Genomic DNA, 25182 nt, shown 5'->3' on the forward strand with positions numbered 1-25182 from the left:
CGTGGGTGGGAGTTAAGGGTGGGACAGAGACAGATAGATGTTTTTTTTTCCTTCTTCTTTGCATTCAACCATTTCCTCGTGCAACCAGAAATAAGAAGAAAAAAAGCCCTTGCTCTCTTTTCACCCTCCCTCCGCTCTCCCACAATCCCTTTCTTCTGCTGCCAGTGACCCCCTCACCTCACAGCGCATTAATACTCCTGTGGTAATAAATCAAGTCTGACATGCAGCCCAACGCCGCCTTGATTAAAATCGTTTGTTTAAATCCACATACTTTCCACTCCTGCCATAACTTTGTGACGTTCCTGACACGGCGAGCTGTGAAGTCGCCTTGTGGGTAATTGCTCCGGAGTTAAACGTGCTGCTGCTCTCTCTCTCTCTGTCCCTTGTCCCATTCTTAACGTTCATCTCTCCTTTTTTCTCGAAAATATTCTGTCTAGTCGTTTCATAAATTAAAAAAAAAAAAAAAAAGAAAAGCCCAGAGCATCAGAAACGCGGCCATGTGAAAATAAGTCTCTGCGAACGCGGCCACCGCTGAACGGGGGAGACGTTCTTCGGCTGTTTGTAGTCGCTCAAGGACAATCTGCGGTCTGCCAGCATGCATCAGGGCTGAAGGTGGTGGGACGTTTCTGCCCAGGAACCGTGGAGAGTCTCCCATGGACGCCGTCCCGCCGATTGGCTCCCCTCCACCACCGACTCTACCCTCCTCTTGGGCTCCGTGGCCTTGCCGGCATGCCGGGCCGGGGGAATGGAAAGCAGATGGTCCGCTGACGGCCGCCGCAATCCAGGAGAGGAAACTTTTCATTCCCCGTCATCCATCATCGTACGGACGGGGGTGGGGGGGGGGGGAGCGAGTGGGAGGAAAGAGAGAGTAATGGCTGACATCGGGCGTCTGGGCTTTCTCAAGCTCAAACAGCATCAGACGGTGCATTCACAGCTCGCTCAGAACACACACACACACACACACACACACACACACGGTGGGTCTGTGAAAATATTCAAGCTCATGCCTCTCATTAGCGGTTTTTATTCTCCTGGCCACGCTGTGAGGGGCCTTTCATTCTTCCTCTTGCGGGACAGAGATGTTATTCTTTCCCCACCTTCTCTGTCTTCTCCCTTACTGCGCATTTTTCCGACGTCCCTGTGTGTTTGTGGCGTCGGTGTCACTCTGGCTGCCTCCTCATTACTCTTCTACATCATTCTTTTCCTGCTTCATGCCAGAGCCGGGGAGTGGGAGAGAGGGAGAGGCGAGGTGAATGGAAGGGGTCCTGTGTGTAATGTACCTGACAGCTGAGAATCATTAATCACTGTCACACTTGAAAAGGGACTGTGTAGTAGGGGAGGGGGTGTCACCTCACACACACACACACACACACACTCAGTGGGCCCCGGAGGTCGACAGGCCTTCCTGTGCTGTGACGGGACAGGGCGCAGCACTCACAGGCCTCTCGTGTGTCTGCGTTGACACTAATGGGGGGCTCTGGGTGTTTGACTTCACACGCCGGGCCCGCTGCACAGTGGGGGCCCGATTCATGACATGTCAACGAGCCTACACTGGGGGAGGTTGAAACAAATAGGGGTAATGAAACACACACACACACACACGGGCCGACCTGAGGGCTTTAACTGATGCGGCTCTTGTTTTGAACCCCCCTCCCGTCCCCTGGCTCTTGTTATGACAGCCTCTTGAGGAGCACAGCTGGCCCCGTGTGGGAGAGCGTCACTGAGGCCTCAGCGACAGCTCTGGCAGGTCCTGATGTCCTCGGCACAATCGCCCCCACCCACCTCCTCACCGAATGAGGAAGGCGCTCCCACTCCCCACCACGCCCCCAGCTGCTCTGGAGGTCCAGGCCACGCACATGCACTTGTTGAGCCCAGTCAGAGGGTTCAGGGATCCAGGCCTACAAAAGGTTCTCCTCTGCAGACATCTTGGACCTCTGCAATTATTGAAATTTAAAGAGACTAGAGCCTGCTTCAAAAAGCACTCGCATAGTGCTGAAATATTCATACAAAGAAATAAACAAAGCAAACCAGGTCCCACTGGTCCATTTAAACTGTTGTCATAAACACATCCTACATTGGATGAATTCACCCTTTGTGATTGGATTATTATCCTGTCCAAGGCCGTATGAGCTCAACAAATCTGTAGCATTTCAGGCTTCTTTTCCTGAAAGGGCGATATTTCTGGCACTTTTTTTTCGTATACTCTGCATTTCCACATTCAGGTCTGGCACCACCACCAGCTCCATGGCATAGGGCGAACGTGTGGACGAGTATAATTTACCATTTAACAAGTAAGACTCGAAACGTGAGCGTCCTCCGTGGCCGCGGCGAGGTGCGGGTGGTCTGTGGTCGTTTGGGACAGCCAGCCCCTCCGCACTATTCAATTACAGCAAAGTTTCACCACACCGTGCCTATTATTATCACTGTTAAATATTCCCTGCCTCGGTTTACAGCAGGACAAATTGCAGTTGAGTGAATAACACGTGTTCCATGAGTTCATGGTTTTCTTAAGCTCTTCTTTTGCGGTTGAGTGTCAAGGAAGGGTAAAATATACTGTGCAGCATGAATTCAAGGGCTTCTTTCAATGGGCACATGTAAGCTCTGTAGGTGGCAGTCAGCATCAAGGCTCGGACGCTTAAAGACTGTCCCCTGCTAAATTAAGTAATGAAAGAAATATTAGAGGGTTTTTTATCAACACAAAATTTGTCTGTCTACATTGCTTACCAGGGACATCTCATAGGGCACATGTTCAATTCATTATGGTCTACTTTGTCATTTGAGCCGGTACAGGCCTTTATTCTCAGACCGCTGTGAGGAGGACTGAATTCCTCTTTTCAAAGTTCTGTAATAGACGTAGCATGTCATAAAAACAAGATATAAAAGAACAACAAAGAACTGCTTATTTATTATATGTATCTTGGAGAGGAGACATAACTAATCATGCAAATGTCATTATTTCTGTCAGAAGAACTGGACTGTTATTACCTAAAATAGGAGAAACCCTGTTAAAAGTGGGCATGTGGTGCACAGAAATAGAAAATATAGAAATGCTTGCTGCAAACTACATATGCATGTCTGTACACAGTTGAGTTGTGCTTAAATAATTGCATCCGTACTGTGCGTAGTAATCTGGGGGTCCGTGTCGAGGTCGCAAAGCAAATAAATGAATGAATACCTGCATCTTAAAATAGTCATGTGTTGAGTGCATATCTCGCAACACTGCCTCTTTTAAATTCTGCATCCGCATCTGAATACGTTTCCACTCATTTTAAGAGTACGTGCATAAAATCCGACCCAAAGAACGCAGGGTACGGACCACGACTGCACGTACGCACATAGTTTATCACATAGGAAACTGCAAGTATATTTCTGCCTATTCCCAAATAAACACAGCACACAGTATGATACCATAAATTCATTTATTAATTCCACAACTATCCTAGTGAACAGTGAGGTACCCACTGTTTCAGCCCCAGTATTCATCCACAGTTTCACACAATCATGCATACACACCGTTCATGTTTTCTGGGAGAAAACGGGGACGTTTTCTGGGAGCATGGTGCTTTTATAGGCCAGCCTGGGACAGGGGAAAAGTTTGTTTGAGTGTTTTTCTGCTGGGTTTACTTTGTTAAATGTAAATGTTGTGGGTTATGGAGGATTTAATTGTGAATAAGTATGTGTATATATTTATATATTGATATCTAGATTCGTCGTGACACATTCGCACAACGTCACGAAACAGGGGTTTCATTTGTGATGAACAGGACAGGGAGACATCCGGTAACAGGTGAACATGTAACATATAACAATGACCCGACGGTGAACAGACACAAACAGGGCAGCTTTATACATCAGACACAGGTGAACACGTTCAGGAAACATTACACAGGACTTACGTGACCCATTTCGGACTGGGTCATGACAACCACCTGCTTTTCATCCCTTCCACATTGATCTCACCCAATTATGAGATGATGGTGCGGTGTATTTAGTGTATAGCACTGTTACAGCAGTGTGCTGTGAGGCTGTGTATATTATCTTTTGTAAAAATGTATGTTTATTGCTGCCTGTATGTTTGTATGATGGCTGGATTTTGGTGGAAGAGCAAGTGAAGACAGGTCATGTACTTCCTTGTTTCACAAACCCACAGCTTTGACCAACATTTCCACATACTGGATGATTTTAACCACCTCCGGCCCATGCATCGTATTGGGAAAGTCGCACGAGCGGTGCTGCCAGGTTCAGGTTTCAGCACACAAATGTCCAAAAAGCAGAAACGAATCTGCCAAAATCTGTCCACACACTTAATGAAGAATTGGCTTCCTTAATTCCAATTCTCCACGCTGAGCAACACTGCTTAACTGGCAACATTGAGAGCAAGTCTCCTGTCCAAGTCTCCTCCCGCACTCCGGTTCGGGTTTCATTGCCTGCAATTCCACCTGTTGAAGGCGCCGTCAGCGGACGTCACGATCACTTGATCACATGATGACCGCGACCAAACCAAATAACCAGGCAGATTATTTACTGTTGATCAAAAGTTGCTCTGAGCCACAGCGCAGCTTACACCTATCCAAAGGGCCAAATGATGGCACAGGTAAAGCCAGCTTAAAGATCACACGACATGCCCACAGACGGGCACGGCACGCTGCCACTGAGCAGTGGGCAATTACGGCCCCTTATCTAAGAGTGAGAATAATGAGGTTACACAGTGAGCAAATTCTATCATGTCAGGGTAATGAGATTTGGGCCAAGCGCTTCGTTCAGGGGTCGAGGGCAGATGCGCTCGCGGCGCGCTATCTGTTCCACGTCGCTCCGTCTGACATTCGGGGAAATTGCATTCTAGCGTGGGACGCCGCGGAGACTCTGGTGGTGCGTCCCTCTCTCACTCTCTCGCTCTCTACTCTTCTACTCTCCACACGATACTCTCTGTGACAGCCGACTTGATTTATGACTCCAATTCCCCCACACGGCACTCATAGCTGTGTATATGTATTTTTTTTTTCTTCTCCTCCCTCCCTCACTCCCTTCCCTGTACTTTTCTGTTTTTATGTTCTCCCTGGCATGGTGATTGATTATCCTATTCATGCCGTCTGGTGTATTTTTGAAATGTAATCTCTCTCAGCGGCGCGAGAAAAGGCACTTCGCACACGCACATACACACACAAAGGCTGAGTCGCGTGAGGGCCAGACGAAGGCATGTCACTGCCGGGAATCTGTGCTACGTGTGTGTTAGTTGCTCTTGGTAAACAGCCTTAACCAACTCGGAGACGCTTGGTGACACCGGGGGTAGCGGACCCGTTAATTAAAAAGAATGAATCGGCCCACTCAGGGAAAAAAAAAAGTCCCGATAAATAAAGAGGCAGCCTTGTGTACACATCCTCTGACACCAGCGTTAAATACTAACTTCATCACTCCGGAGGCAGGGGGCAGGGGCACGTCGGTGGAAGGCCAAGATGAATGGGTGCGTGCGCGCACACACTCCTCGTCTCTCTCTGTCCTCGCCGAGCTAATTTGCTGACACGCTGCATCCAGTGCCGGTCCTGGCTGCTCTCCACTCGTCCTCCCACCGGACCGCCGCCTGGGTCGGATGATAAATTGCAGGTTTGTGAGGAGGCTCCAAAAACCTTTTAAAACACAGCCTGCGAAACAATACTCATTTAAGGGTGTCTGTAAACGGACGTCGCGGATAATAGGACGTGTCCGTGAGCGCGAGACGTCAGAGCGCAGGCGGGGGGGCCGCAGTCCTGTTTATTTGCAGCAGAATCAATGCCTTGCCTCTTTTTTTATTTTTTTTTTCCCAAAGGTCCCTCAGGTCATTGATCAGAGACAAGCACTCATCTGTAATTGGCAGGCAGGGACAAATAGCCTTCCGGGAGACTTTCAAAGGAAAAGCGGTCCACGCCAGTGTGACTGGTGCTGCTTAAATATAGTCTTCAATTATACCGCAGGCATGCATTCGAACCTACAAATACATTCACAAACACAGCGACGCGCCGGCTTGTGAACAACGAGAAACAATTAAATGCATTACCGCCTGTGAGTTTGGTTATTTGATGTGTGTGTTTTTGGGCTAAAACGAGCCCCAGAATGTGTGGATGTGCAGTGAGGGAGTTACTGGCAGGCCTGGGATGGGAACAGATGGGAATCCATCCCCCAGACTGTAGGGTAAGTGACGGGCCTGTAATCACCGACCGCGCCAGTGTCTCTTCATTCACGGCCCGACAGCTCATCTCTGTCATTATCCCGACACCAGAACGGGCCCGACCCGCAAATGAAGCAGGGAGACTGTCACCAGCGTCGAGATTACGCTTCGCAGTGCAGCCTGGGTCCAATCTGTCTCTCTAGGCAAGTTTCCCATGGCGGGAACCATAGTTAGGGACTTGGGAACAATCTGCTAATGTTTGGGGTAGACCGCTCGTACTCCCGTACTCCAGCGCTGCGTCCAGTGGGGAAAACAAAACACTTTGGCATCTCATGAGAGGAGAATATTGTGGGAAATGAGGGATGGCAAACAGGGGAAGGGCATTACTGGTACATTACTTGAGAACAGAGTTAGCCAAAGTGACACTGACCCCAGACAAGAGGTAGCTGGAGGCTTGGATCTCAGCACCATAAGGTGTCATAACAAGTTGTAATGGCCACCATGAGTTCACTCATGCACTTGGTGCTTCAGGCCATATTTTCCCAGCACTGGGAGTGTTCACTTTTTTTCTGAAACTGCAAAGATAATGCTTAATAATGTTTAAAAGTTTAAAAAGGCGGTGCCTGTAGGTATGACTGAAAGTTCTCACACCCCTTTCTTCCTCTTTCCAATTTGAACCCCCATCTGTCATAATGTCAGGTGTCCATGTGTGGTGCAGTGCCCATTTTCTCCCTTTCTGCTCCTTTACCGACAATCCTTTGTGTCCCATTTGTACACTGGAGAGTCAGTGATTGATGTCAAGAGCAAATGCTACCAACCCTAAAGATTCAGACTCGGTATAAATTACTGGACATTCCCAAACACTCCCGAATGTATAGAGTGCCGAAAAAAATATTTATATAGCACCAGGAAAATAAGGCCTTAATTTTCACACTAATAGTGTTTAAAACATCAGTAGTTGAGATTTCATCCCCTTAAATCATTACATGATGCCTATGAAGCGTTTAAGAAGCAGAAAGGACAACTGTAACTGTGGGTGCTTCAGTGACAAGGACTCACTTTCAAACTTTGAAGTCACACAAACCACCGAGTGGCGAGAGACTCCGGCTGTAAAATGAGATCCCCGGCCGCCCATAGGGGTGTGGAGCCACAGTGATTAGCTGTAAGGCCGCTCTGAGCTCTTTATGACAACACATAAACCCTCTGGGCATTTGACAAGGCCCAGCTACACCTCTGCCCAGTCTCCCTCCCCCACAGGGAGCTCCGAGGTGCTGTGGACATCGGCCATATCACCAATGAGGTGGAAACCAGTTGGCCGGCTAAAGCAGGATCGCTTCTTTCATCTTGCTGCCCAGGCCATTAAAGCCCTGTTGGTGCCTGAAGCCCCAAAAATCCCCTGCCAATTAAAGAGCACTCTGCTGGAGATTTAACACATCTAGCGCCATGTCTGCAACTCATTTGCTTCCTTGTAAATAAGCACCAATGCACTTATTTAAGTAGCAACATGAAAGAGACTCTGTACTTCTGTCCACATTCAGATTCTGAATATTTAAGACAAGATAAGACTTTATTAATCCCAGCCCAACAGCACAGTAGAATACATACAAAATATAATGTATATATGGAAAAAACTTGAAAAAAAGGAAATACAAAACGTACCAATAGAAATATATAGTTGTTTAGAAATACATATAAAAAGATTATTAAAGCATTATAGCAAACAAAAAAATTGTTATATGGAAGACAGAAGTTAGTTTTATATTGTTTCGTAACTACGCTTTGGTTTTCCTTGGTCACCCTCTCAGGACCTGCTGAGAGGCTGGAGATATTGAATTTTGCAGAGCAGAGGGTGGTGGGTGCCGGTGATCATCCCAGGAACTCAATGTCCTCCACCTACCCCTCCCTTCCCTGGGCTACTGCCAAGCCTTCCCCAGACAAAATGAGGCTGGCAGTTGTATTGATAGGGTAATCCAGGACTGATGAATGACCCAATAATCAGGTGGAAGCAGAAATAAATCAGGCGCTGATCGATAAGGCTTGCGCAGCACGGCCACAGAGAGATCATTACCGTGAGGCAGTAGATTCTCCATTAGTTCAGTGGGGGGGGTTTGTCAGGGTCCTTACAATGAAAATATCCCATTTCTGTAATGCGTCTGCTGCATGGAGAAGGCTCACCGGCAGCATTAACTCTGCTTCGTCACATTTCACTCGATGCGGTGACAGATAAAGAGCAGGAAAACGAAGCGCTTCAGTCCCCCTGAAATCCCTCGCTCTCGCATTATTTCACAACAGACGTCTCGGACACATTACAGTACCCTCCACTGGCCACTTTCTGCTGTGGCAAAGTCATTGCTCGCACCTTATTCCCGTTTGCACATAATTAAGACCAAAAAAAGGAGGCCAGAGAAACAGGATGTAGGATAAAGAGTTGGAAAAGGAGACGCAGAGCGTGAGGAAGAGGGAGGGCTGTGCCCTTTGATGTTCAGCGGGCGTAGCTAGGTCCTGCTGGACGTAATGAGCTGTAGGTAGTGTGTCTTATGGCCACTGATTTATGGGGCCTGTCCCCCACCGCAGAATCACTTGCTCTTCTCTAGCAACGAGGATGAATAGGCCTCACTCGACTTGCGTTGCCCCATGTTCCCTCTCTCTCCTTTTCCTCTAGGACTACGAAATGTCCCATATCTTACACGGCCGGAGAGAGCGTGCACACACACCTGTGTTAAAAAAAGGCCCTGCAGGCGCATGAAAGGCCTGGGTACCCTGGTGCCACGCCACTTGACCTGGCGTAATGCCGGAATGTAACACTTTAATCATTAGCGTAATCCTGTCCATCACCAGCCACCCTGCTGCCGTGTCCCGGTCCATGACTGGAATGCTCAGCTGTGGCGGCCAATCAGCTGCTTTTATTAATGGCCCGCTTCCTGCCTGCCATTGAGAGAGTTCCGTCATTCCCCGACCTCCTGGTGAACCTCTGCCCCGCAGACTACAAAGCCTCTGCTGGCCCATTATAATACCGTCATGCTTGTTCCAGCAGGGCTCGTCGCTTCAAAACCCCCCCCCCCCCCTTCTCTCCTGCGCTCCTCTTTTCTTTTCCTCGACTCCTCCTCTGCCCTCCCCTTTCCACCGGTTGTTTTTCTTCTCCTCAGATAAGGAAATATGACCCGCAGATGCCCTCCTGCCCTGAGTAATTAGCCTTCTATTTTATTAAAGGAGCTGTCAAGGGAAGGGCTGCTGTGTTTGTAGATGCTATGTGTCACTGTTACTGTGTGTGTGTGTGTGTGCGAGACAGTGTCGGTTTGTGAGCATTTGTGTTTCACAGGGTGTATTCTTAGCTACCCTGCTGAGGTTGCTCCATTATGTGTAATGAATGCTTATAGGGCGAAACAGATGGTGTGTTAATGGCGTAAAATATGATCTGCAGGCGCACAATATGCTTGCATGCTTGTGTTTATGGGAAACACACTGCTGCAAGGGAATAAATCACTGTTCTGAGCAGAGCGGCCCAACAGAACAGCCGTGATCGCACATAATTTAGAGCAACTCACGTCTATGATTCGCTCCGTGTTATTCACACTAAGTGGCCTGTTTGATCATATCAAGTGTCTTGGTGAGAAATCAATGAAGGTTAATCAGGAGGTGTGGTGGAGGACCTGAAGACGGGCTGTTTTTCACACACTGACCAAGTCAATATTCTACATACTTCACAGAAGTAACCACTGTGTGTATCTCTGATTATGTTCAATAAAAATCACTTGGATTCCAAATTCTCTAACTCTATTTAATCATAGAAAACCATGTTTAGGGTATTCTCCATTAGACATTAACTGAGCTGACTCAGTTTATGCCTTGTCAGGAGTAGAATTAGCCTTCAGAGCGTTCTTTTTTTATTCTATTATATGTGGTCATACTATTGTTGCTGGAACAAAGTCATAATCTCACACCCATCACGTTCATCACACCTCATCACTCTCACTAAAGCAGAAAAAAACAACAGTATTCCATACCTGGAAATACATACCATACATGGTGTCACGTGTTAACAGACTCTGTCTCAATAGAATGAATCACATCAGAAAACAATAAACAGTTCAAAACAATTCTGCGAATACTTGGGAACTGGTTGGTCTTCTTTCTTTCTTTTACCCTCTGCCTGTTATTCTCTTCTTTTTGAACATAACACAATGATATAATACAAAATTTGATGATCTCTGTTGTCTTTATGTGTGTTTGAAAGAAGGAAATGTCCTAATAATTAGACACATGAAATTAATAGTATGTAAAAAGATGAAAGTAGTCACAAACCCAATGTGTGAGACTTTGTGATCACTTTTCTAAACATATTAAGCATAGTGGAAACCAGAGCTTTAAATATAAATGTATTTTTTAGCTTCAACTTCTTGCACTCTGTTATTGCTATTAAATAAATGAGTAAATGCTGCCACACAACATTAAGTGAAAGTGAAGTGATTGTCATTTTGATACGCTGCAGTACAGAACACGGTGACACTGTGAAATGTGTCCTCTGCTTTTAACCATCACCCTTGGTGAGCAGTGGGCAGCCATGACAGGCGCCCGGGGAGCAGTGTGTGGGGATGGTGCTTTGCTCAGTGGCACCTCAGTGGCACCTTGATGGTTCGGGATTTGAACCGGCAACCTTCCAATTACAGGTTCGCTTCTTTACCCGCTAGGCCACCACTGCCTATGTACAAGTACAAATAATTAAATACATCTACAAGTACAAGTACAAATTAAGTACAAATAACCACAATAATGTTACAAGGCCTTCCACAGTTTCACAACTTTGTAATGAATTTTGTCGTGGATTGATGCAGAGGAGATTCTCCCAGTACCACCCCCGCCCCCCCCTTCACATCACGAGACCCCGTCCCTGTATTCCGCGTCCCCCAGCCAGCAGTGATGAATGAGGACAGCAGCACTGGGCCAGAAAGGGTGAGGCAGCTGAGCGAGGGAGGGGCGGCGATTAGCATACCACAGGAATGAGCATTTATCTGTCTCAGCCTGACACACACTCCAGCCTCCACACCTCCGCCCCCAACGCCACCCAGGCCTGTGGCCTGCTGGCCAGACAAGTCAGACAGATGGAGGCGCTTCTCTGGAGGTGACCTTCCCGACCTGGCTACAGTAGTGAGATTTAAGTGGAGTTTATAACCCCACGAATGCCCTTCGACTCCATATTTCTGTAGTTGTCATTAATGGCCTGAGTTAAAGGGTTAAAGTCCGGCAGAAAGCAGCTTCACCGTCGAGAGGTCAAATCAATCCTCGTCAGCTTCCTTGGAGCATATGGCCACCTGATGGGGGCCAGCTATTTTCTCTGGCCTGATGCCTTTCCTCCTCCGTCCCCGTCTTTGCGGAAGGAAAACTACACTTAAAGAGACGGACAGTTTCGCGTTTGCCCAAGCCCTCAAGAATACTCTTGTGTAGACATTGTACACACAATGTCAGCCATATTTAGAGACAGCAATAGAGAGCGAGAGAGCAAGAAGGCTGGACTGAGGAAAAGGATGAAGATGAAAGGGTCATCAAAAAAAAAAAAAAGGGTGACCTCATTCTCGAACAGACTTCCTGCGGGGATCATTTCTGTGTATCAAAGTAAGAGATTATTTTACCGCCCACCTTAGCAACAGTGCTCTGTATTTACAAAGAACAATAACAAAATCCAGCCCAGCACAAACTATTCTGTGATGAATGCTGACCGACGCCAGAGAGGCCTGTGTTTTGTCAGCAAACAGGCTGACAGTGAGAACACACACACACACACACGCGCGCACACACACACACACACACACACACCTCAAGCAATCTGCAGCGGACAGCCCCGTGTACCGTTTTACTGCGTGGTCATCAAAGGGCCATTAAATCACAAGTGACTGCCAATGAAGAGAGGAAATGGCGGGCCGGCATTACGATGTTTGCATGATAAGACAGAGGCGGGGGCCGAGTGGCAGGAGATTTATGTAGCGTTTACCGAGAAGCAGGTCGTAAAGCGTAATTACAGGAGGACTACACACACCGCAGATACTGCGCCCAGCCAGCCGGCCCATCAAGGCCTTACTCATCCATCCACAGCCACTCCTGCATTCTTCCATTCAGCGCCGCCTGCCTCCTCCCACCCTACATTCAGCGCTGACAGCAGATACCAAACAAATAAATCAACAGGAATAGAAATGAGAGTCCAAAACAGAGCGATTATAGCCCTGTTGGAGCTGAACACAGTTTTTGACCGACGTGAAATGAGACGTTCAAGTTTTCTGAGAAGGATCAAAACAAAAGCTAAATCATAGGAGACCCAGCACATAAATCTTCCAGACGAGGAAAAAAAGAAACAGCGTCGGTTCTATTACACAAAGTGACACTCAAGAGTCTTACAAGAGTCTCTGCTTGCTGTCCGTGTGTCTGTGAAGGCCTGAGTCTCCATCTGCATTCGGAGATGAAGGCCTGAATTCCCTCAGGGTGACTTCTCTCAGCATTTAAAAAAAATAAATAAAAAGTTTACAAGATCCTGGCCAGCACCCCTCGTTTCTGCAGCATCGCTCAAGGCCCCTAAAACGATTGACCTGCTCAGAACCCCTTTGAACCCTTCCTAATTTCTGTGGTAGCACTTTTGAAGGATCGGTTAGGCCAAGCAATATTTATCCAAGGTCCAGCCTGAGGAGAAAAGTTAACGCCAGATGTTTCTGAGGAGCGACTTCTTTTCTTCTTCCTTTCTTTGCTGTTTTTTTTATAAGTCAGCAGTGAACTCTTTGACCTTTTCTTCTTTATTCAGCAGCCCATGTGAACGGACAGGGTCAGCGTGGGGTGGGAGGGGGTTATCGGGAGGTCAGCACCCATATAACAGAGCACCAACCGGCACTCCTCCTCCTCCCCTGTCACCCGGTGCCAAATGAATCTCTCCTCAGCTCCCCTCCCTCCGCCGTCCCCTGCTCTCTCCCAGGGAATCCAGCGCTGCAGATGCCATTTTTCTCTGTTGGCTGTCATCGCCCCCCCCCCGTGCACCCCCCTCCCGACACACATGGAATCCATCTCACGCTCCTCTTGAAGCCTGAAGATACTTTGAGGACACTTGTGGAATGGAGGGGTAAAACAGCGGTCACTCTCTCTTTCACTCTTTTCAAAACTTATTAGCACAGTAGAGCGAAACACCCCCACCCCCATCTACTGCTAATTAACTCCCCTCCACTAATGAACTCACAAAGTTACAAAACACTCAAGGGCAATTTTGCCCTTATTAGAATTGTTTCTGAACCGTAAAAATGCACAAAATATGTAAAGAAGGTTGTAATATTATGCTAAGCTAACTATAGCGTAATGAACACATTATGCTATAAAACGGCAGCAAAGTACTTTATATTTTTTATTTATAGATTTTTATATTCATATTTTCTGTGTGTAGTACATTATAAATTCACATTAGAAGGCCTATTTCAAAGGTCATGGGGCTTGATCACTAATGTCATGTCAGATATATATATATTCGGGGCAGTGAGAGCGTAGCGGTTAAGGTCCCGTAATCAGAAGGTTGCCGGTTCGAACCCCAGTCTGCCACTGAGGTGGCTTTAAAAAAGAATGGCCTGCTAGTTGTCTGTATATTATAGGATGGCTACTATTTTTTTTTATGTGTAATTTGTCGCACAGAACACAAAATACTTTTTATGAAGAAACATTAAAATGGGAGGGGCTACTGCTCTCATCAGCTCGTATTGCAATAGCAAAATACTGCAACCAGTGTTGCCAGATGTCAAATTATTTCAGCCCAATATTGTCCAAATTTTGAAATACCGATTCACAAGCAATTTTCCCCATAATATCAAATTCAAAACCACACAATTTGGATACACTAAGCACAATATACCATATACTGCTATACGTTAGTGTTCTCACTATTTTGGCAAGATAACCATACTTTCTGCCAGACAAGAGACATTGTTTATTCTGTTTCTGAGTGCACAGATATTCCTCTGAGACGATAGACATTTTCTCACATGCTTGCCATGGGATCTTTTGTCATTTAGGGACATACCTTTCTATTTTAAATCGGCAACATTTGGCAGGGTTCATGTGGAGTTCATGTTTTGATGGGTTTGATGAACACTGACCAAATAACAAACTTTTAATTTCATGGGTGTTGGCTGGCATTACAAAGAACATTGCAAGACAAGTTATGACAATCATCCCAGTTTGAGGAATGATATCCCAAAACAAACATGCACATACCTCTCCACCAGTCACAAATATAAAAGCATTCCCTGTTCTAGTCACCTCAACCTAGACTTAATGACGGATTATATGGCTAATTTAAATATTCATATTGCAAACTTGTCCATGCACTTATTTAATGGCAATGGAATCTTAATTTTTAGCCTTGAATAACAGATAGTAATCTCCCTCTTATGTTTGAAATCATTTAGCATTTTTCCATATGGAACTCATGGAGCCCATACAAGGGTCAGTGTGTGCACCTTTCCTGTTTTTGATGACTCAAGCACATCATAGACGTCAGTGCCAAAAAATTACCATCACTTTGGCCCTTCAGAAAACAAATTCAGTTTAAAATTGGTAATATTATGAATGTTCCTGCATTGATCATGATATCCATTGTCCATCGCTTATTTTTGTCTAACAGCACTTAACCAGGGTGATGCTGGTACAGGAATAACCTCTGGACAGGGTAGAAGTATATCAAATGGTACAGTTATGATATTTTACCGTGCCCTTTAAATTTGGACCCCTATACACTTGTAGCTGTCTATTCCATCAGATTATTGTGGTCACAGACTCTGACCTGTGGCCTATATGGAAGGGTACATGTTGGGTTCAAATGAATTCTGTTCCCGTCTTCACAGCCAGTGATGTTCTGCTAGGGGCTCAACATTTGTGCCCATTACTGGGCTGGTTAAACTGCAGCAACTCTTGGTATAAAAGGCAGGGTGTGTGTGTGTGTGTGTGTGTGTGTGTACAGGGCGGTCGTGCATTAGTAGCAGCAGTTTGTCATTGGAGTCATCAGTTACTGTCGCACAGTGCCGCAAGTTTAATTAACCCAGTCCCTCATTAGCATCTACACCCCTTTCATTGCACTTTGGAAGAAAGAAAGAAGGAAGGGGTTGCCGAGGGGGTGTATTGGGGGGGTCTATGGAGTCCTGATTATCTTTCTTCACTTTTAGTGGCCAATAGCTAGTCCCTAATAGAGTGGCATTAATCAAATCTTTAGCTCAGTGGCAAACCTTCAGACATCAGATTAGAGAAGTCTGCATTTAAAAAAGAATATTTCAATGGCAGCAGGCATTCAGTGGTGCTCTACACAGACACAGTCACAATGGACCGGAGTGTTAGCACAACACGCATGTTGGGGTTATGAGGACAAGCAGTAGTGTGAGTTGTTGGCTTAAGCTTAGTTCAGGTTATATGATTTTACTTCAGACACTGGTTCCAATCCCAGACCGGAACCAATTCATCCATTTATCAGCAATTGCTATGAGTGAAGATGCTTGTTATCTTGTTTAGGTCTAATTGTGACCAGATATGTTTTGCTCCAGGCAGCCAATGAGATTGCTGGACACAGGATAATGGTACAGGGGTGGATACCCTGAAAAAAGAATAAAACCATACTGCCCAATCCATTTCTTGATGCAGAACTAATTATTTCACCAACAACACTCATGTTCTGCCAGAGTGTTTCGCAATTTCCTGTGACACTTCTTACTTTTTATGACAGATATTTGTTCTGGAGATCCAATAGCCCAGTTGGCGATTGTGTGGTGTGTGACCCCTGTTGCTGATCAGACGTGTAAAAACCCTTACTACCCAATCACAAGTCAACAATTTGTATAGTGCGAAATGTACAGTTGTATAGTGTGAACTGTACATCAGACATCTTGTGTAGTCAAAACTTCCCTCTTTTCAAAGTTTCACCTCTGTCTCTTATCCAAAGTTATGACAAGCCTTGTGTCAAAAAATGAAGGCGGTGAGAGGGTAAGACAAAGAAGGAGGAAGGATGGCGGGAGATTAAGGTGGCCTCGGAAGAGGAAGGGATAGAAATGAAAGGAAAAGGAGATGGGGGAATTCCGCATGGGTGAGAAAGGACAATGGGGACGAGAGAGGAGAGAGCCGGCGAATGTCTAATGAGACAGATCTCCTCTGATCTGCGCTGAGAACCACTGTGTAGCCCACACAGACATGGAGACGTTGAGCTTTTTCATTCAGGATTTGTCTTGAACTACCGGCAGGGTTAGCCCGAGGTCGCCATGACGAATGGGATCCTTTTAAAAATACCACAATGAAAAAACTAAAGATGACTTTAAATAGCAACATCAACATTTTGAATGGCCTCCTTAAATAAATGAGTTATTAAATAAATGAGTTACAGTGGACTTGGGCGTGTACACATACGGAGGCAGGAATATAAATGACAGGGTAATGATATTAAAAGCACAAAGTTGTTAAGATGCCAAGTTAAGACACCATAAATCCAACCAGGGCTCCCACTCCCTGTCCCCATACAGAGTAATTAAATTAGATTTATGGGGCACATTACATCAGAGCAAGATAGTTCATATTCCAGCCTCCTTTATTAGACAGCCTGACAGCCGCCAAAAAAAATTGTTGAAGTTCCCTGGCCCTTCTCGGCACTATGTCTTTTGTTGTGTCAGTCCTCCCTGGCGATGATGGATTGCGTTCGCAGCTCCCCTCCCTTCTCTCCTCCTCCTGACTGGGCTCTCTCTCTCTTTCGTCTCTCCATCCAAGAGACGGAGAGGCTCCATGTCACGCCACCAGACACCTTTATCTTTCTTTTATCCACCTTCCCATCTTAATTCCACAGCCTGGGCCTCTCCGCCTTTTTGCCGGCATGGTGGGAGTAGGGGTGGGGGCACGTGTGTTAAGGTAGAGGGAAGAAGGTGTGTGGAATTGGTGTGAAATGAAACGGCCCCTGATTGGTGGGTGCCACCGACGGAGGTGAGTGGGAGGACTCTGCCAGGCAAGCACAATAAGACAGTGACGAGTGGGCGTCGCCGGGGAGGAAAAACGCCACACTCGACAAATATCAGGCACAGGCAGTCAGGCGCTCGTCTCTGCCGGCTAATTATTCAGCTACACATCTGAGTCAAAGAAAACAGGAGGAGTGAAAATCAGCACTTCTTTTCTGCTGACGGAAAGAAAAAAAAAACATGTTTACTCTGTGTTCTTAACATCTATCCTCTAGGCTTTTATTGAACAGACTCTCCAAAGGGACAAAGCCTGAACCACACAATCTGTAGCCATAACGTCACATTTCCTGTAATATGCAGATGTAGCATAGATTTAGCCATTTTAAAAAGACGTTGTCAAGAAACGTCAAGTGTGCAAACAGCTAATGCATGACATGATCGTTAGTTTCATACTTTTGCCATGAAAAGAGGGGGAAGATTAAAGGACACAGCAGCATCCAGATGACGATAATGAGCTCAGGCAGTTTTATTATCATTATCAATTTGAGTTTTTCATGCCGCAGAATTAAGTCAATATGGTGGCGCAAAATACATTTCAAAGGGCCATTCAGATCAATCTCAGATTTTATGATTATTATTTTTTTTATGTGCATAACCATGGAGCTCGGCTTGTAAGCACAGCACTGGCAGAGAGTGGAAAGACTGGCGCTTGCTCTAATTAGGGGTACATAAACCCGGTAACAGTTTTTCTTCTGTGATTCACATTTAATCTCATTTGCAATTCCTCTCTCTCTCTCTCTCTCTTTCTCTCTCACGCTCTTATCTAATCCCCCCTCTTTCACTCCCCCTCACCCCCTCCCCTGTATTTCTCTCTCTGGGGTTAGGCACAAATGAACCCACACCCTGTCCCGATTTCACTTCTTCCTATCAGACAGGCAGTTTTAACAGGATTAAATGCTATCGGACAAAATTCTGCGTATTGCAAGACGTTCGGGCCTCGTGCACTGAGCCCTCTTTCAGATAACTGTGGGCCGTTTCTTTTTTTTTTTTTAACTGATGTAACCCCAGCAATTTTATTGCAAATGAGACCGAACAGTCGACTGACAGCACAACATGTTTGCAAACTGTCAGCCACGAACGTGACATTTAAGACCAATAATTTAAGGCCAGAATCGACCTGCACCAGAAGCCTCCATGTTTAACCTTCACCTCCCCAGGGCTGATTTGAATAAACCAATGGATACTAATACCAGGGAAATGTCACCGCCCTTCTATCAGTACACTGGCTGCTGCAGAACCCCAGGAAATTTCTTTCCTTGATCAAGCACCTTTCTACATTAAACAAAGGGTAACAAGTGATACAAAGCCTGGAGACCAAGACAGACTGATGTTCAGTCTTGGAATATCATGCCCTCTGTAACCTCTGTTGTGTTGATATAGATGTAAGAACTCAAATGAGTTTCAGCCTTGTGGATCTAGACATTTCACACTAGAACACAACACTAGAATTTGGCAATTATACATGTGATCTCAAACTTAGCATCATTATTGGACAGCAACAACCTTTTTTGGAAACAAGGGGCTACAGTAACAATTGCCCAAACATGGACTTAACACTGGGGAGGATCAGCTCCATTCCTATGTTATTTCAATGTTCATACTGGACAGAGACTAGAAGAGACACTGTCAGGATTGACGGCACCTGGTCTTATCACCTATGCCCAATCCGGACAGCCTATAAAGGACTGGAGCTCCGCCCCTTCTGGAGCGCTGACATTTTCGTGGACTCGGTCATGAACTTGACTTCCGATGCTGAATGTGGTGAATCGCCTGCGGGCAAGTTTATGTTCTTTCCTTAAGTTAAACTGTTTTCGTCCACCGAGCCACGTTTATTCGTGCTTATTTATTATTATTAGTAAATCCTTGTATCCCAGCATGTCCCGCCTCTGTGCTTCTCTCCCCTGTCAGCTCGCCTGCGTGACAGACACATACCAAAGAATGACATATACATAGCATTTTTAACCAGCTCTCATTATTTTTGGCGCAATGTACAATCCATTTTGGATCATAAGGTTGAACCAGTGGGCTCCATCTTACTTTCCAAGTGGGAAATACGACTTCAGGATCCACTCCAGATGGAATTCCTTTTGTTTTGTGGAAACAATTTCAGATATTCTCAAGATTTTGTGTAAAGGTAAATTGCATGGATCATTATTTAGCTATAACTGATCACACGCTCTAAAAATGATTTGTTGGATTAACTTAATTGAATTATGCTGTTTGAAACAAAATAGACCAAATAGAAGGGTCCTATTTACCTGCCTTAATTTATTAGGCACATAGCATAATTTGAATGTGTGAATGTGTGTACGTTTTTTTATGAGGTTAAATAACTGCTGACACATCTATTTACTATTGCTGATGTGTCAGCATTTAATCTCATTTAAAAAAATAAACGATATATAGATGGCAGCTCTGATCCTCTGTGATTTAATTGATGTTTCTCTGTTCCAGGCTGTGCTTAAAAGGCCCAAAAGGCTACAGCCTCATAAATGGACTCTCCTTTATTGTCCTTTCTCTCTTCTCTGTCTTTCGTTCTCTTCTTCTTCTTCTCTCTCTCTCCCTTGCTCTCTTAAGGCCGGTGAGTGTACTTGGTTTAGTCGGGCACTCTGTACCTCCGTCCCTCCAAATTAGCTGCGGTGGCAGTTTTTCCAACCCTGTCTCCAGAGGGTCTGTACGGGACGGGTACGTAAAATGAGAGAAATCAATTTGCTTAAAGACAAGAATGCCCACTTTGTCCTGTGATTAACAGTCGGAGGCGCTTCACACTCTTTTCAAATATTCATTTGTCAGCGGCTTGTTCCTCCCGCCTAGCATTGCCGTTACCTCCTTCCCGCCTGGTTTGCTCGGGCCTTTGCGTTTGTAGAGCTTGCCGCTCCCCCTCGCCACCCGGCAGGTGTGCGAGCACATTATGTGCCCCACCTGGCCCCGGCGTGCCTTCCACGGACATCCGCGCCCTAATAAATGTTCACGTCAGTCATGGCTTCTGTAAACTCTGCATGAAGTCAGGAGAATAGGTTAAATGCCAGTGCATGCAGAGCGACTGCAGCGGCGTGTCGGAGTGTGTTGCGTTTATGCGTATGCACAGTTTGTTTACGGGCGTGTGCGAAGGGTTCGAAGCCATCGGTGGCTGGCCAGCAGAGTGGAACGCAGCCACTACATCACGGTGATGGGCTGTGTCATCCTTCTCCTCCACCCTCTCGCTACCCGGAGGCAAAAGCGCAGTTCATTCCTGCCTAATTTATGGCCGCACTTCACTTGTTCCCGAAGAGCCATTAGGCACACGCTCTGACACAGCACACTGGCCCACATCCTCATTTATTGTTCTTTTACAGTGCGCCGCCGTCAATTAATTATCCATTAAATCACTCGCTGCGACGCTGTCCCCTCTCCTCCGGGAGCTGACAGAGGACCGGGAAAGTGGCTGAATATGAAAGGCAAGGAAGGCCGGAGTGATTAATGAACTGCATGATCCATTGCATAAAAACGGAAATCTGCATTCACGTCTCGCTCGAGTCCCAATCGGAATTCTGTGATGTTTCAAGGTAGAACCTGCAGCAAGAAACTCAGTCCTGTGCCCCATTTATGCTTTCTACAGACAGAAAGGCTACAATGAAATTCACCCAGATTCCTTCTCGTGTCTTGTTTTAAGGCTTTCAACTCTTTAATAAGTAGCAGTGTGTTGTGATTAGCGTTAGCCTCAGCACCATATTTGCCATCCTCAATCCCATGCTCTAGACAAGTCCGAGTTTTCTTGAGATTTATTCATCATTTTGTCACTCTTTTGACTTCTTTGTGTTTTCCCATCTTTTCATTCTGGAGTGGAAAAGATTTCAGTGTGATTTATATATAAAAGAGGGGCTTAAAAAGAAAAGCATCTAAAAGGAGCTTGCTTCTACACGTCCATCTTGCTGTAGTGCCAGTCGGAAGTACAGTGTTGCCGTATCCTAAATGTAGAAGTATTGTACCAGCACCTTAAAATGAGCTAATTTTCAGGAAGCTTATCAAACTCGCACAATTTCCATTCAGACATGCGCGGAAATCTGCTTCAATAACACGTATTGTAGATTGTGTTTTATAGTGTGCAGTATAATTTACCTACAGAATGTTAGTGAAAACCATCTCATGGCAGAACAGCGCCTCTACCTAAAAACTGGGGTCTTTGTCCCATTAATATTTGTAAGTCTGATGGCGATCTTGCGTCTTCCGTAACTGCATCTCTGCCATGCAAATCCGTGCTTAAACCACTCATCATTGTTTACTTTGTGCATAACCACGTGTTCAGCAAGGCAACTAAAGCACTGCATTATGGGATTCATATCGCCAGGCCATTATAATAGATCTATATTAAATGATTGCGAATTTGTTACATTGTGCATTGATTGGCTGTAAAGGCACATGAGATGTGCATTAACAAGTAAGAATGTCCCCACAGCCGGATGACAACAGCCAGATGACAACAGAGATCTTTACTTGCTTGTGCTAATGAAATAACTTAAAATTATGGGGTAAAACTACATTATCGGATTTTTGGAATTATTGATCATACAGAAGGTAAAATTATGGTACAAATATGATAATTATCGTACATCTGGCTAGGTTACAATTAAAGTTACTACTGGAGAACAAAACGTCATCAAAAAGATAATATGAAGTGATTGTGATACACAGCAGCACAGCACATGGTGCACACAGATAAATATGTCCTCTGCATTTAACCATCAACCTTGGTGAGCAGTGGGCATCATGACAGGCGCCCGGGGAGCAGTGTGTGGGGACGGTGCTTTGCTCAGTGGCACCTCAGTGGCACCTTGGTGGATCAGTATTCGAACCGGCAACTTTCTGATTACAGGACTGCTTCCTTAACCGCTAGGCCACCACTGCCACCAATTGAATCCGGGTCAACATCTTGGAAGGCAGCTATGCTCACCACTATACCACCAATGCACGAACATGTTAAGTGGTAAACTTCACTAGCATCAGTAAATAGAGCACAATGAATTGCCCTAAAGGGCAGGTGGAGCAGCAATGGCAAGAAAACAGTTTGTCCTTAAACGTATCAAATTCTTTTGCTTCACCATAATGCTATTTGGGTTTTGCATATTATGTAGAGTGGTCAGGCGTCCTCTTTTTGAGACCTGGAAATTGCGTCTGGCCGCGATTTTAGAATTGTCCAGGTTTTTGAGCTGCCTAAACATTCCTCATGTCATGGGCATCCTACAGGAACAAAGGAATCCGAGGGGTGCAGAGAAATGAACACAGTGGAGGCGTGTCATGGGGGCGGAGCCGGCGCAGACGTGACACCTACATAGCACCTTATTAACCCCTGCTCATGCTAGCTTAAGCATTGCTAATAATTCATTAATTTGTATTAATTGAAATAATAAATGAAATAATCAATGAATGAAATTGATATTTGCAAATACCAATGCATACATGTTTAATTTCACATAAAATGAATGCTGTTACTATCTCCAGTTGAAGACAATGGAGGCAATAAATTCTCATAAAAGATATACCTGCATGGTATATAAGGTGATATTACATTTACCAATTAAATTAAACCAACCATTTATTGGACTAAAATCTTTTATACCGCTCATGAAGAATGAATTCCAAAATAAAATGATTCCCATCTGATCAAAATCCAGGCTGCCCTCGGGCAGACAGTTTATATTACAGGCCTTGACAAAACTAGAGCTTGTCAGCTTGGTATGTTTGAATAATTCTGTACCAAATTCCTCTGTAGCTTTTGCAGAGAATGGCTACAGCTACAGTGAACTCAAAGGCACCTCGTCCATATCTCAGCGGGGCAGCATATTTTAAGGTTTTATAATGCACGCGGGAATGCATGTCTTCTTTTAGTGCGCCGTAGGGCCCAGGTAAAAATAAAGCCCCCTCCTCAGCAACAGGTGACCCTGTAACTGTGTCCTTGTATGGCAACGCTCGGGAGCTCAGCCCGCTGTTTATGCTCCGACCTTCCCTCGCTCGGCGGCAACTCTTCCCGTTTATAACACTCTCATAATTACATCCAGCGCGCATGATAAATGACAAACACTTGCTGGCGCTCGGGCCGGGCTGTGTTTCCTCAGCTCTGCCGGGTCCGGCTGTCTGACATTCTGCTTCCTCACGGGACAAATGCGGAGCTGCCGCCACCATTATTCACACTTGTCCTCTCTCCACCCCCCCCCCCCCCCTCTCTCTCTCTCTCCCTCTCTCGCCCGAACATTTCCTCTTACTCCTGTCCCAGTCTGGGCATTTTCGCACGTTAAAGCTCACACAAACTCGCGCTCGCTTTATTCACACGGCTCCATGGTTCAACACGCATGGTTCTTGCCGTGGCGCTGCAGTAATAACGGATGGCTCTCGGGAGCGGGCGTCCTGGTGGCTGCAGAGGCCACCGAAACACTGTGCAGGACTTTGGGACATGACAGCCAGGCAATTATTGCCTCTGTCAGGAGTTATTGTTGTAATTTTGTCTCCCTAAGATCACAATCTATTTACCTGCCTTCCCAGAAGATATATAGCGAGCACAAAAACCGTCTCTTCTCGTTCTCTCTCTCTCTCTCGCTCTCTTTCTAGTTGTCGCACGATTCTTTCTCTCAAGGGCACGCTCGAATAAAGCAGCATTGGAAAACAGGCGTCTGATGGATAGGGGGGTGGAGACGCCGTGCAATCGAAGCCCCTAATGTCGCATAAATAAGGCCGGCGTGCAGCGATAGCCCTCCGCAGACACCGTAAATTATATCGTCCGCTGCAGTCGCTTCCCGGCCCGCCGTGCTGCTAACAAGACTCTCGGACGAGGTGGCCCGGCAAGGAGACGGGGAGGGACCTGGCAGGGAAAGGCGGAGAGGACGGGATTAATTAATAAATAAAACCATCCTTCTCTCTCTCTCTCTCTCTCCCACTCCCTCTCGCAGGGTTCAGGCACCGATATTTATCAGACTCTCCCCACCTCCCCCCACCATTCGTTCCCCCCGTTCACCATTATTTTCGCGAACGATCTTGGCGAAGGTCGAGGCGACGTCTGATGAAGCGCAGAGGCGGTGCCCGCAGGCGGCCATGTTGGGAGTGCTTCTCCTGGACGGCCCCCGCCACCGCAGGCGCTTCATCACGGCGTGTCAGGGCTAATAGGATCGCTTATCTACCCTTCATTACACACATGATTAACCGTAGGTCAGCTGAGAGAGACGCACAGCAATCTCGGCACAGACAAAAGGCGTGTTGAATTTGAATGCTGCTCGCTGGCGGCGGTGCTTCCTGCACAGCACTTCCTGCTTCCTCCTACATCTGACAGATCCCTGTCAGAGAGGTTTTTAGGACACAGCAGGAACACTCTGGTCAGGCCTCTGATGCAGCGTCTATGCCCCTGAAATCTGTCATTCTCTGAAGAACGCAGCCTGGTAGCCGCTCAGTACAAAAATAACAAGAAACTGTTGAGTTGGGAGGCTCACATGAGAATCACTGCCTACTAAGTTTGATGGGTTAAATGCAGAGGGCAAGTTTCATTATGTGCATCATGTGCTTGCTTGTTGTGTATCAAAATTACAAAAAACATCATTTTAATTTTTAAACAGGACCAAAATCACATTCAAAAGTACTGTCATTGTACAACTATACAATTTGACATTACAAAACTGTTCCATATACCTATTTACTAGTTGAAATCTGAGTCCTAATATTAATATTATTGATTATTTACTGTCATACACTGTCAATACTGCAGTTAAAGAAACAGCAAGTGAGAATATTAACTGTTATACAGAGGGTATTTCAACACATGGTAGGGCTGTTCCATAACCACTACAATGAAATTACATACAAGTGCATCTCATTCAATTAAATATAGAGAACAACGCTTTTTTGTCATTTCCCAGCTAATTGTATAAATGAAGATATTTTTATTTTTGTCTATTTCTGTGTTGTGAATAATTTTTTGACCACCAGTGACATTGTAAATGTAACTATTAATTAATACTGGATATCTGATTTGCATTAGTTATCAGCCATTACAATCAAAATCAAATGAGAAATATGCTC

The 25182-nt window shown here is 45.7% G+C and overlaps 1 long non-coding RNA gene across 1 annotated transcript in view; it reads right to left on the bottom strand.

Annotated features, from left to right (window-relative positions):
* Positions 1 to 5549: 5549 nt before the first annotated feature.
* Positions 5550 to 25182, bottom strand: part of LOC114799002 (uncharacterized) — a 36912-nt gene continuing 17279 nt past the window's right edge. Inside the window, exon 3 of the long non-coding RNA XR_003751166.1 lies at positions 5550 to 5578. This is a non-coding gene — a long non-coding RNA (uncharacterized LOC114799002). The remainder of the gene's footprint in view (positions 5579 to 25182) is intronic.

Source organism: Denticeps clupeoides, chromosome 11, assembly GCF_900700375.1.
Source record: "Denticeps clupeoides chromosome 11, fDenClu1.1, whole genome shotgun sequence".
In the NCBI taxonomy this organism is placed as follows: Eukaryota; Metazoa; Chordata; class Actinopteri; order Clupeiformes; family Denticipitidae; genus Denticeps; species Denticeps clupeoides.